This window comes from Castor canadensis, chromosome X (genome assembly GCF_047511655.1).
Source record: "Castor canadensis chromosome X, mCasCan1.hap1v2, whole genome shotgun sequence".
NCBI classification, from domain to species: domain Eukaryota; kingdom Metazoa; phylum Chordata; class Mammalia; order Rodentia; family Castoridae; genus Castor; species Castor canadensis.
This window is the reverse complement of record NC_133405.1, coordinates 115,320,117-115,333,297: the sequence shown is the minus strand read 5'-3', so window position 1 is coordinate 115,333,297 and position 13,181 is coordinate 115,320,117. Positions and strand designations below refer to the sequence as shown.

The 13,181-nt window shown below is 35.4% G+C and overlaps 1 protein-coding gene across 1 annotated transcript in view; it reads right to left on the bottom strand.

The window, feature by feature from the left end:
• Positions 1 to 13,181, bottom strand: part of Nr0b1 (nuclear receptor subfamily 0 group B member 1) — a 78,795-nt gene that overhangs the window by 53,611 nt on the left and 12,003 nt on the right. The window contains exon 2 of the transcript XR_012444194.1: positions 1,500 to 1,613. The gene's annotated coding sequence lies outside the window, so the exon portion shown is untranslated. The remainder of the gene's footprint in view (positions 1 to 1,499; positions 1,614 to 13,181) is intronic.

Sequence of the window (13,181 nt, the reverse complement as noted above, 5' to 3'; positions counted from 1 at the left end):
CTTTGTGAATATAGAAATTAATATTTCTCCAGTTTCAACACTACTTTCTGGCTATTTCTAAATATCAATTCACAAAATTGTATAATTTTATAGTTGGAAAGGCCCATAGCAGTAATATAGTACAATCACACCTTCATATATTAAAGTAATCCATGACCCCAGAGAAATTAAGTGACAGCACAAGGTAAGTGCTATAAGCTAATTTGTAGCAGAGCTAGGACTAGAGGATAGATTTTCATATTCTCAGTCTATCCACAAAATATGATTTCCCAATATGATATTCAAAAGAATATGCCATGGTCTCTGATGGTTATACCAGAAAAGATAATGCTACCATATTTTCAATTAGAGCAATATGATTGCAGTAAGTGGACAGCCTCATGAGAAGTATGAACTTGAATAAGTGAATTTAAGAATCTTTCTTTAAGATAGAATATTTCTTCAGAAATACCTCATATAACCCCTCACCCAAGTTTTTAAATACAGTGCTTTATGTGGAATGCAAATTAAGTAATTCAAGAAAAAAAGTGTTATCATAAATATATAAACTAAACCTTGATCATTTTCTACTTCCTTTATATTTTCTGTCATTTGGGTTCTACTTTATTCTCTTGTTGACAGCTGTAGTCTTAATGTGCATCTTTGAGAAAATAGGTGCTTTTTGGTCCAAACCACTTTTATCTTTAGCTTATTAGAAGCATCTATATATCATAGCCTGGGAAAAGAAGATAAAATAGGGCATCTTTCTTGCATATAAATCATGGCTTGTGGATCATCGCTGTTAATTAAAAATCCTCGCAAGGCTAAATTCGACATGATGGAAGCTTAGGACATCCTTGCTAAAGGGCAAACCTGGAAGGAAAAGTATTTCAAATTTCCATGAGAAGGAAAGTAGGATTGGGTCATTATGGATTCCAGCTCTGGAGATAGGGTTAAAATTTCATATACATATTATACTGTACCATAATTTGTGGCTGATTGAATTTCAACATGAGAATTCCTTATTGTAATTGGTTTTTATTTTGCTCTGTGGTGTTTATTGTTTCAATATTTTCTGATACATAAAAATTTTAGTATTAACTGGAGATAAGAAATATATAGCCTTGATCATATAATGTATGAATTTTGCAAGGTCAGAAAAATATAAGCAGAATTTTCACCATCCCATTTCAGTGACATATTCAAAAAAGAGGCCCATTAACCTTGAGTTTGGTTTGCATGGTTATTTGATACCTTAATGCATAAAGGTGAATAGTTAGTGTAAGAGTCTTTTTGAGGCATGAACGAATATTTATTTTAGGGTTGTGATTACTTATGCTCCTTGTTGGTGCCAGTCAGGTCCATAGGATTATATTCCAGAAATTGATTTTTCCCCCAATGAGTAAATAATGAAGTAGTTTAACCTCATCTGCTTCCTAATCTAAAACCTTTCACTTGTGCCGTGAGGAAAGGCAGCTGTCTTCACTTGAGATGTGTTAGTGCACAAGGCCAATAAATACCTTTGGGTTTTATATGAAGGTCATTCAAAGCTGATCAGTCAGGAAACGTGTACAGTTGAAGTGCATCTTCTGTTTCCTGCAGCCATCAATCCTTGCTTTCAGAGATGTCTCCACCTATGTTAAAGGGCAAACACAATACTGCATTAATCCTGGGCATGACTGTTGCCCTGAGAATTTCTCTTTCATTTATTTTTATTTAAGTGTTTATTCAGATAACAGCATGAAAAGAAAGTGGCACTTAGTTGAAAATGAAAATAAAAAGGCAGATGGAAAGTAGTAATTGTTCAGATTATGAATTATTTGGACTTGCATTATACCTAATGCCTATTATTTTATTATTGCACAAGCTATGGCTTCTTGAAGGAAACTAACACTCCTAGAAATTACAATTAGATTTAAAGATTGGACTCTATTGTCACAGAAAAAAATCACCTAGTGGTTAAAATAGTCCCATTTCATTTCTTCATGATTCATGTAGCAAATAATGATGGTATCAAGCATGAGCACACATTTATTGCATGTGAGGCAGGGTATTGACATGTCACTTGCCTTATCTCATTTTAAACGTTTAGAATTAGGAATCCAGCTAGCAGAGGTTTTCAGGAATCAAGTTCAGGATACCAGATTCCAAAATTCAGACACTTTGCCACTGGACTTCAGTGCCTTATGTGCCCACACTTATTGTTAAGCAACAAAAGTCATTATCCACCAGATCATTCACTTGCTGGTTATGCCTACCATGTACATTACAGAATTATATCAGTGTGGCTCCTCTAGAGAGCTTCCCATTCTTCTGAGGAAATAAAAGGTATCAAGCTGAAATGCATTATAAAAGTGATACCTTAATTGAAATTTATTTTTCCTTTCTTTCTGATGTTTTAGAAGTAGCATTATCTTCCTTATTTGATAAAATTGAAAACTTTGATTTGATATTGACTATTTCTTTATTTTTAGCTTCCTGTGATTGTTACTGAAAGCTATTCTGGATATTAAAAAATAATAAATAAATAAAACCCATCTTTTCTGTCAGACAACATTTTTAATATATGAGTTGAGATTGAATGACTTGCATGAGGAAAGTGTAAATTCTGTGTGAATTTAGCAAAAACATTTCATTTATTCCCCAAACATTTGTTGACTGCCCTTTGTATACTAGGTTATGTGCTAAGCATGAGATAAAAACTATCATGTCTAAGTTAATATACCCTATTTCCTGATCCCAGAAACTATTAGACCTCCCCCGAGCTGTAAATTTTCTGATTATTTGTTTTATTTCCCACTATACACCATGAGGCAAGCAACTGGGAGAGTGGGAAGCATCACAGGTAAAAGTCAGCCTCAGTTTCTAAGTTCTCATCAAGGAAATGATCTCAAGCAAAATACACTGAAAGGTATTTATTAACTGGGTGGGTTTTGCTGAGAAAAGGCAGGATGAACAGCCATCTTCTAGAATACAATCTTCTAGATATGAGAAAGCTGAAATAACTGAAGCTCTGCTTTGCTTTTAGTTTTTCTCTGCAGTTAATTTTCCTGGCAAAAATTCTTTGGAATACTAAAGTATCCAGAAGTTGGGAGAAATGAGTTATACAATGTCCACCTGGATGTTGCATGAGCAATAGTTTCATTTTCTGTGAATGCACATGCCCTGTTTACCACGTTCAGCTTCCAAGAGCATCCTCCTCTTGTAGTTCCTTTATATTTCTCCAACACATCTAATTCTGCTACTGTTTCCTGACTCACTGAACAGTTAATTCTTAAGTCAGTTCTCCCCACTCCACCTCCACAAGTAAAATAACTCCTGACAACCAGTATGGATTTTGGAGATGTCAGGAGAGGAGTTTTGACTAACTGTCTATGAGATTGTATCAGTTCTTTTTGAAACACTGGTCTGGCAGTGTGTGGGTAATGACCCAGTTACAGTATTATTGGACATGGGCTGAACACAGAGCTTTGAAAGGCATTTGGCAAAGACTAACTCTTTCTGTAAAGCTCAACTGGAAATAAGGCAAAGTTCACTCCTCCCATGGTCTTGATCACTCCTGGGTCATTAACTTTTTGTTGCTTTAAAGGATGTCTTTTTTGTCCCATTCCTATGGACCATATCCCAAAAAGTATAAAAGAAAAATCACCTTTCTCCATAACTTAGAGCCCTATACTAGAATTCATGAAGATTTATTGGAGCAAGTTAATATGTTACAGTGAGATAGTTCTCAATCTGATTCCACTTTAGGGATGAGCTAATTATGTTAGGATTATTTGAGTGCTTGAAATTGGTAGTTTTAAAACATGTCTTATTTCTCCGTGCAAGCCAAACATTTTATGAGAATTGGTAGCAGCTCTGTGCTGTCAATTTGGTGTCAAACATTTGTAACTTGATTATGGTTTTTTTGAAAGCCTCCCTTCCAAGTGATGGTAGCAATTCCAGATGTGTCAAATAAGTGGCTCTAACTCATACTTTATAGAAGATGGATCACAGGAACTTTAAAAGTTTTGAAGCTTCCTGGGAGAAATCAAGAGCACGATTTATGCTCTCATATCTAGAAAATAGGTGATTACCCTGGCTTTCCTACACTGGTTTTCTCCTGAAATGATGAATTGTCTATGTCTTTGTTTCATCTTTTTTTGTAAAGCAGAACCCAAGCAAAATTCAATACTTTTGCAGATTTGAAAGGGTCCTCATGTTATTGTTTGTGTGGCAGAGAAAGAAGATGTAGAGGTACCTTTTACTCCAAGATTGCCAAGTATTCATTGTGTGCATTTTACAAAGGCACCAAACCTAGCTGGTGAGTGGAGGATGAAATCCTGTCTGTACTCCTCTTATGAAGCTGTGTACCTCTTTTGTTATGTTTATTCCTAGGTATTTTTGAGGTCATTATAAATAAAATTATTTTCCTGATTTCTTTTCTAGCCTATTCATTATTGGCATATATAAAAGCTACTGACCTTTGTATGTTGATTTTGTATCTTGCTACTATGCCAAAAGTGTTTATCAGATCTAATAGCTTTTCGCGGAGTCTGTAGGGTCATTTAAGCATAGGATCATATTATCTGCAGATAGGGGTAATTTGAATTTTTCCTTTCCCATTTGCATTCATTTCATTTCTTTCTCTTGTCTTATCTCTATGACTAGGAATTCAAGCACTATATTGAATAACAGTGGAGATAGTGGACACCCTTGTCTTTTTCCTGACTTTAGAGGAAATGAGAAGTAGATAATTCTTGGTGAGCAGACAGGGAGTAAGAACATCACCCATGGCAGTAAAACTCCACATTATTTCACAGAGAAAGCATGGCGATATCAGCGCTTCCAGGACTAAAACTGTACTCCACACCTGCTGTACCTCCTCTTGTCTTCTTTAAGCATGGGAGCGAAAAGGTTCATAGTGCTCTCCAGTGCCTTGGAAAACCCTAAAAGAGCACACCTGCCAGTATCCTGGGTGGGGTAGCTTACTTGCCTGGTTTGCCTGGGAGTTTCTCACATCTTCAGAAATCCCTCAGTCATGAACACTTGACCCCGCAGGATAATTTCCATCCCCTTGATGGCCCATAAGGTAAAAAAATCAATTGTCTGCATCAAAAAAATTTGGAAGCCTTTAGGTATTGTCATACTAATTCATGGTCAATGCCAAGCAAACCTTACTGAAACTACTCGAAAGCAGAGAAAAAATAAAAACCAAAGATTATGTACAAAACAGGACAATAGGGCGGGGGCCTCTGTGGGGCCGGTATGAAATGAGAAATCACTGGAAGACTGAGAGGTAGCTGACATGACTGGAGATGCACTTTAGGAAAGAGTAGTTTGAGAGTATGATGTAGAATGTAAGACAGAGATGTTCCAAATTAAATAATATGTGCTATGTTCTCTTTGAGTAACTTTTTTCTATGGGTTGACAGGAATTTTAGTCACATCCTATTTCTCTTGGCTTCACTCTGATCTGCTCTTGGAAATTCCAGTTTCATCCAAGAAGTTAGATGTACACATAATGTTTATCTGTAAGGTTGCATGAGGAACTGGAGGACAAACTGATTTCCTCTGTGGGAAACTGGAAGGCTGGAGAGCAGAATGGCAGAGAGATGTTTTATCCCATTCCCTTTGAAACTTTTGAATTTTGAGTCATGTGAATGTATTATTAATTTACAAACTAATGATGCAATTCAAATTAAATAAGAAATAAACACTCAGCTAAGGAGGAGGAAAGACTCAAGATGAAGCAAGCTGAACTACATTTTAGAATTCTGTATACAGTTTTCTGGTGCTGAATTGAATGATTCTAGGTCTAACTAAATTCCATGCATGTTTATTAATCACCAAATAACTGATACGTTTAACTTCAGTTTGAAAGTGATGTGAATGTGAAATTACTGAGTCATAGTTATTCTTAAGAAATTTTTCCTTTGTAAAACAAATAATAGACAAAACCAATAAAACACACATATATATGCACAATCAGCATGATGTGGTAGAAACTGTATGTGTTTGGGAGTAAGTCAACTGGGTTCAAATTCTAATTGTCACTTATTAGCTAGGAGGTTTTTTGTGCAGGTTAGCTAATGTCATTGACCCCATTTTCTTGTCTGTAAGTGATAATAATGGCTGCCTCAAAGGGCCATGTTAGGGATTAAATGAGAATCTATAAGTGAAAATTCATAAAAAAGTAGAAAGTTGCCCTTTCTCTGCCAAAGCATCTGGTTCAATGCTCCATGCACAGAGGGTAATAAATAAACATGAGCTGAGAAATAAAATAAATGCCAACATATGATTAATTGTTTGATGAAAATTAATTTGACATTGATAACATAGCATCTTATAAAGAAAATCAAACTCAGATTTAGGATATCTGGGTTCTAACCCCAATACTCTTTGGCGTTAAATGAGTTTAGTCTCTATAGCATTGAGTTCCACACACACAAACACACACACAGAGGCATGAACACACATAGCAAGATGCTTTCCCTTCAAAATTCACATGGCTTACTCTCTTGCATTCTTCAAAGCCAGAATACCTATTTAAATTTGCAAACCCTCTCTTCCCTGGAATTCTAGATAGCTTATTATCTGCCATGCTGTTTTCTTTCTTTTACTATTTGATTTAGTTTCTATTTTGCTTACCCCTTTATAATATAAACCTCATGAAAGAAGAGATTTTGTTTATTGGGCACCCTGCTCCTTTTCTGCTTTTTTTTAGTACTAGAGTCTGAATTCAGGGCCTCTTGCTTGCTAGGCAAATGCTCTACTACTTGAGCCATGCTCCGTGGTCTCCCCCACTTTTTTGTTTTAGCTATTTTTCAGACAGGATGTTGTGTTTTTGCCCAAGGCCAGCCTCAGACTGTGATTCTCCTGCTTATATGTCCCACATATCTGGGATGACAGGCATGCACCACCACCCTCAGCTTTATTGGTTGGGGGGGTATCTTGCTAACTTTTTCCCCAGACTGACCCTGACCTTGAATCACGATCCCCCTGCTGTCAGTCTCCTGAGTAGCTAGGATTACAGATGTAAGCCACAGCACCTGGCCCACCCTGCTATATCTAGAGCATGACACATGGAAGTCAGTGCTATCTTACTGAATGATTTGAAAGAGTGTGTAGATTGAGGGGTTGGGGTAACAAGGTCTAGGTCCTTTCTGGTTATACAATTCATGGAAAATGCGTTAAATGACAGTTTTGTTCTATTTTAAGTTATTGATAAATATTTTAGATCTATGTTACTGGAGAAGCTAACATTAACATAATAACATTTTCCATGATTAAAAAAAAGAGATGGGCAAATAGTAGAATATCCTATGATAATAGCATGTTTAATTGGTAAGGGATATTTTTCTTTGAAAATAATAGAAGCATTGAAGATCAGGAGAAAAGAGCAAACTAAATCAATGTAATTATTAAATTATGAAATATTCATGGACTGTTCAAAAATATAATAAACATAACAATTTTCACTTTTTCTTAGACACTATTTAAATTTGATGAATTCTCTTTTAAATTTCCATGTGTTTTAAGTAGAAGCCTACATTTTGACAATAAGATGCCAGGTGTGCTTAAGGACTTTGAGGGACAAGACTTAAACATTTTCTTATTTAATTCTTCAGTTTGTCATTTAAAGTTTAGTTTGCTTGTTGAAATCCTTGTTTTAGGAATTATAGTCAATGTTATCATTTCAAGATATGGTAATAATAATGTGGAATAAAAATGACTGACCTAATTTGGGTATTGTTAGAAATGTATGGAGAAGCCACTTCTATCCTCCTAGCAAAGTTGTTTATTGAGCTTTGTGTGAACATCTTGGGAAGCTGGATGAGTGAAAAGTCAATTATTGGGCTAGGAGATGGAAAGCTTGTACTCTAGTATATATCTACCAATGTCTCAACATGTGCTTTTTATTGTGGTCCATAACCACTGACTTTCAATTTCTTAACTAGTAAGTATAGAGTGAAGATTGTAGAGACTGGTCTTCATTGGGTATTCATCATCTGACTATCTGTAAGTGACAGAGCTGTGCCTTCCTCTCTCTTGATTTTCCCTCTGGAATTTTTATAGAAGACTGACATTCTGGTTTCAACTTAAAGCAAGGAAAACATGCCCAACCCTAGTATGAGATTCTGCAGCCCATTAAGCATAACAGAAACACAAACAAGAAGACATCATTTTAGCTCTCTATATTTTCCTCCTGTGGCAGAAACAATTGTGCATATTCATGCATCCATTTCGTTTTCTTCCTGGAAAAAAAAGAAAGACTATAAATATCTTCTTCTGTACAATGAGTGGTAGACACTTTATATACTCTCAGTTGGAGGGTAGGCCATTAAAATCTCCCATAAGGTTTTCTAAGTTCTTTTTTTGCCCTTTTTAAAAAGTTGTTTTTGATTAATATGTATTAATTGTACATATTAATGGGGTTCTGTGTGGATATTTCAATACATCACACACCAATCAAATCTAGCTTCCCTTGTCTCCTGGCTCAATAGAGAGCAGCCAGCAGAAGATCCCTAAGCTAATACATGAGAAGGAAATGTCTTAATACTAGAGTCACTAATTATAGGAGGTTGCCCATAAAAGCTGCTTGGCCTGAAATAATTGCTGTAAAGTTTACATTATCAAGAACTGATACTTGGGGTTATTCTTAAAGGAATTAGACCTATTCTAAATAATATGTTCCACTCCATTCTGCAATTGGCCAAAAATAAGTCTTTTGCCTTATTTTATTTCTTTTCTAAATGAAGGAACTTGATAATTCAAATTCATGTGACAACTGATTTGACCATACAATCAGATTTTGAAATGGTTAGATTTGGAGCATTAAGGAAACATAGTGAAACTTATCTCCAGGATTCATGTTCCAACACTGCTACCTCCTTTATAGGTGAATAGGAAGAAAGATTAAAGAGGCACGTCACACTATTAAAGATAATGTCTCATATTTTATCCAGAGGCACATTGCAAGTATTTTAAATGTAGATTCACTAGGTCAGTTTACCAATTTACATATAAGTTTGAAAATGAAAAGGTAGTGTTTCCCTAGAAATGTGAACTCTTCCAAATTGTGTATCACCTCTGGGATAAGGTCAAGTGAAAATAGTTAAGCCTCAAAGAAGAAATTTCCATAAAATTATGAGAAACTGAAAATAGTGATTTACAATATAGGCTTAGAGAAAGTTAAATTATGGCTTTTAACTTCTTCTGCCGAGGAAGTAGAAAATACTTCTCGATGGTTAGAGGAAAATTTATGTTTTACTCCTAAGGAATTAAAGCATGGGTTTATAGGTTTAAGTATTGTTATTTATTTTCTTGTTACAAAATAAGAATGTTCATTTTTAGAAACATGCTATTTAACTCCTAATATTTTTGGGATTTTCCATCTAGCTTTCTGGTTTTTGTTTTTATTGTAATTCCATAGTCGTCTGAGAGTATACATGCATGATTTCTATTCTTTTAAGTTTGTTAAGGTGTGTTTTATGACCCAGATTGTAGTCTTATCTTGGCAAACATCTAATATCAGCTTGAGAATAACATGTAGTCTGCTTTGTTGCATAAGTAGTCTATAAATATTAATTGGGTCTAACTGATGTTGCTGTTCAATTCTATTATATCCTTACTGATTTTCAACCTGCTGGATCTGTCAATTACTGAAAGAGGAGTGTTGAAGTCTCCAACTATAATAATAAGTTTGTCAATTTCTTCTTATAGTTCCATCAGTTTTAGCCTTAGGTATTTTGATGCCCTTTGGTTAGGAACAGAAAAATTAACGATTGTGATGTCTTCTTAGAGAATTGACCCCATTACAGTTATATAACGCTCTTTTTTATATCTGATCATTTTTCTTGCTCAAAGATGGCTAAGTTTAAAATTAATTTAGCTTCTGCAGCTTTCTCTCAATTAGTGTTAGCATGATATGTATTTTCCCCTCTATGTCTTTATATTTCAGGTGGATTCTTATAAACAACATCTACTTTAGTCTTGTTTTTTTCAACCCATTCAGACAGCTCTCTCTTTTAATTCATGTATTCAGACTATTCCAATTTGGCATAATTATTGATATAGATTATCTTTCATAATTTCAATTATTTTCTTTGCCTTTGTTCTTTGTTTCTTTTCTTTTGTATTCCACTAGTTCTCAGGTTTTAATTGAGCATATTATATAATTCTATTTCTCTATACTTCTTTTTTTAATTTTTTAGTGTTTGCCCTAGAGTTTGCAATATGCACTTACATATAATATAACACATTCTCAACTAACACTATACTAGTTCATGAATTGTGCAGCTAGCTTATAACAGAGAATACCCAATTTTTCCATCCCATTCATTATTATATTGCTATTAGTCATTTCACATATTGACAAGATATAATCACCAAATACTTTATTACTATTATTATGAACAAACTGTTACCTGTTGGATCAATTATGAATAGAAAACATATAGTATTTTATTTTACTTTCACTTATCCCACCCCTTTTTGATGGTATTGGGGATCAAGCCCAGGGTCTTCAATAGGCTAAGCAAGTACTCTATATCTCCAGCTACACCTGGAGCCCCATTTATTTCTATTCTAAGGCTCATATTTTCTTTAGGTGGACCTGAGATTCTGGCTTACATCATTTTCCTTCTTTATGAAGTTTCTTTTAACATTTCTTACAAGGCAGGTCTGTTGTTGGAATATTCCTTCAAGTTTTGCTTGTCTGAAAAATTATTTCTTTTACTTTTGCATAATAATTTTGCAGAGTACAGAAGTCTAGGTTGGTGAGTTTTCCTTTCAACACTGATGTTTTTCTCTGTTGTGTCCTCTCTGCTCATGATGCTATCAAGGCTATTCTTCATTCCTGTTTGTTTGCTTTTATTATTGTTGTTTGTTCATGTGTTGGCATCTTGGTCTCCAATGTAGTGATATTAAGAGGTGACAGAATCGTTAAATAAGAGTTGGGGTTTAGGGAGAAGTTGTTGGGGATTGGGGGCCCTGCCTTTGCAGGGGATTAAGGTAGTTCTGAGGCCTCTCTCCCAGGCTTGTAGATGGCTACCTTGTCCCTGTGTCTTTACGTGGTCTTCTCATCATTTGTGGCTGTGTCTTCATTTCCTCTTCTTTCAGAATATCAGTTATATTACATTAGGACTCAATTTCATGATCTCATTTTAACTTAATTACCTCTTTAGAGACTCTATCTCCAAATACATTCTGAGGCACTGAGTGTTAGGACTTCAATATAATAATTTTGTGGGAACATAATTCAGTCAAAAATAATATTTTTAAAAACGTAGTCATTTTAAACTCTCAGTCAGATAATTCTAAATCTCCTCCATATCTGAGTCTGGTTTTGATGCTTGCTTTGCATATTTAGATTGTGATTTCAGACTCATAGCATGCCTTGTAACTTTTTTAAAAGGCAGACATGATATATTGGGTAGAAGTAACTGAGGTAAATAAGCATTAGTGCAAGATTTTATGTTTAGGTAGGAGTTAGGCTCTGTTTACTGTTTTCTGTAGCTGTGGCATCATAGATTAAAATGTCCACGTGTGTGTGTGTGTGTGTGTGTGTGTGTGTGTGACCTTTGCCTAGAGTCCTGAAATAGAGTGAGGCCTTTAGTATTTTCAGCTATAGTGCCCTATTATAATTCAGGGACCAGATTGAAGTGGTGATTAGCTGTGAGGAGAAGGGAAGTATTCTGTCAATCTTTCAGTAAGCCTGTGTCTCTGGTCTGTGACCTTCAAAAGTGCTTTTCTGTTTTCCTCTCCCATGAGGTGAAATATAGGAACTGTAGAGTGGCTGCTTGGATATTTACCTTCCTCCATTAGGCTATGGGAAAACAAAAGTGGGTTTGGTTTTGGCAAGCTAATCTCCTTGAAGGATTAAGAACAAAATGCTCTGGGCTCTTTGATTATAGTTACTCCTACCACCATTACCCATACCAGAAGCACAAGTGGATTTTCTCCAGGTTTCAGCCTAAGAACTTGGACAAGATTCCAGAGGTAATAATCATCAATATATGGGAGTTCTTCTAATATAGCGGCCACAAGGGATTTTTTTCTCTCAATCCAACCCACACACAAGTTGCAGTAATTAGACTGTCATCCCTTAAGTGTTCCTACTAAGATACAGCAACAGCTTCTCTTCTTGATAAACTGTGATTCTCTGTATCATATGTGTCTCCAGGTTATGAGAAAGTGATTTGCCATGTGACCACAAATTTCTGATGGACCTAGTGAGACTTACAGGTTTTCAGTTTGTTTATAAGATTTTCTTCTTTTTGTGAAAATGGAAGGGATAACTTCCAAAACTCATTCCATGTTAGACTGTATAAACTAGAAATCAAAAGTATTTTAATTATGAAAAAATATATAAGCAAAAGAGAACAAAATCACCTATCATACCATTACTGCAAGAAAATATTTGAATATTATGTATTTTCTATTGTTTTTCTACATATGTATTTTTACAGTTTTTTGCATTTTAAATATGCAGAGGAGACATAAGAGGATGCTATAATTACCAATTTTAATTCTTTGCCACCTTGTTTTCTTGTTCTTTTTTTTCCCAGTATTGGTGGTTGCTAGGCAGATGCTTTACCACTTGAGCCACATCACCAGTCCTTTTTGGTTTTGTTATTTTTGAGATAGGGTCTTGCTTTATGCCCAGGCCATCCTGAACTGTGATCTTCCTATATGTGCTTCTACACATAGTTGGAATGAAAGGGGTTATGTCACCATATGCAATCATCAGTTGAGATGGGATCTCAAGAATTTTTTGCCTGAGCTGGCTTTCAACTGTGATTTTCCTGATCTTCCCCTCCCAAGTAGCTGGGATTGCAGGCTTGAGCCACTATGCCCAGCTGGTCTTTTCTTTTTGTCTTTTGGTGGAACTCATGCTTGAACTTAGGGCCTCACACTTACTAGGCAGGAGTCACTCTGCCAGTCCTTCTTTGTGTTAAGTGTTTTTGAGATAGGGTCTCATGAGCTATTTTTCTGGACTAGTCTTGAACCATGATCATCCTCCTGATCTCTGCCCCTTGAGTAGCTGGGATTACAGGCATGAGCCACCAGTGCTTGGTGGACTTTTCATTTTAAAGAAGTACAGTTTAACTAGAATTGATGCCTGTTTGTTATCCTTCTCGATTCAATTATTTTCCCTTCTCCATAGAAATAACCACCTTCCTTATTTTGATCTAAATTTTACTGATAGTTTCTTGGGG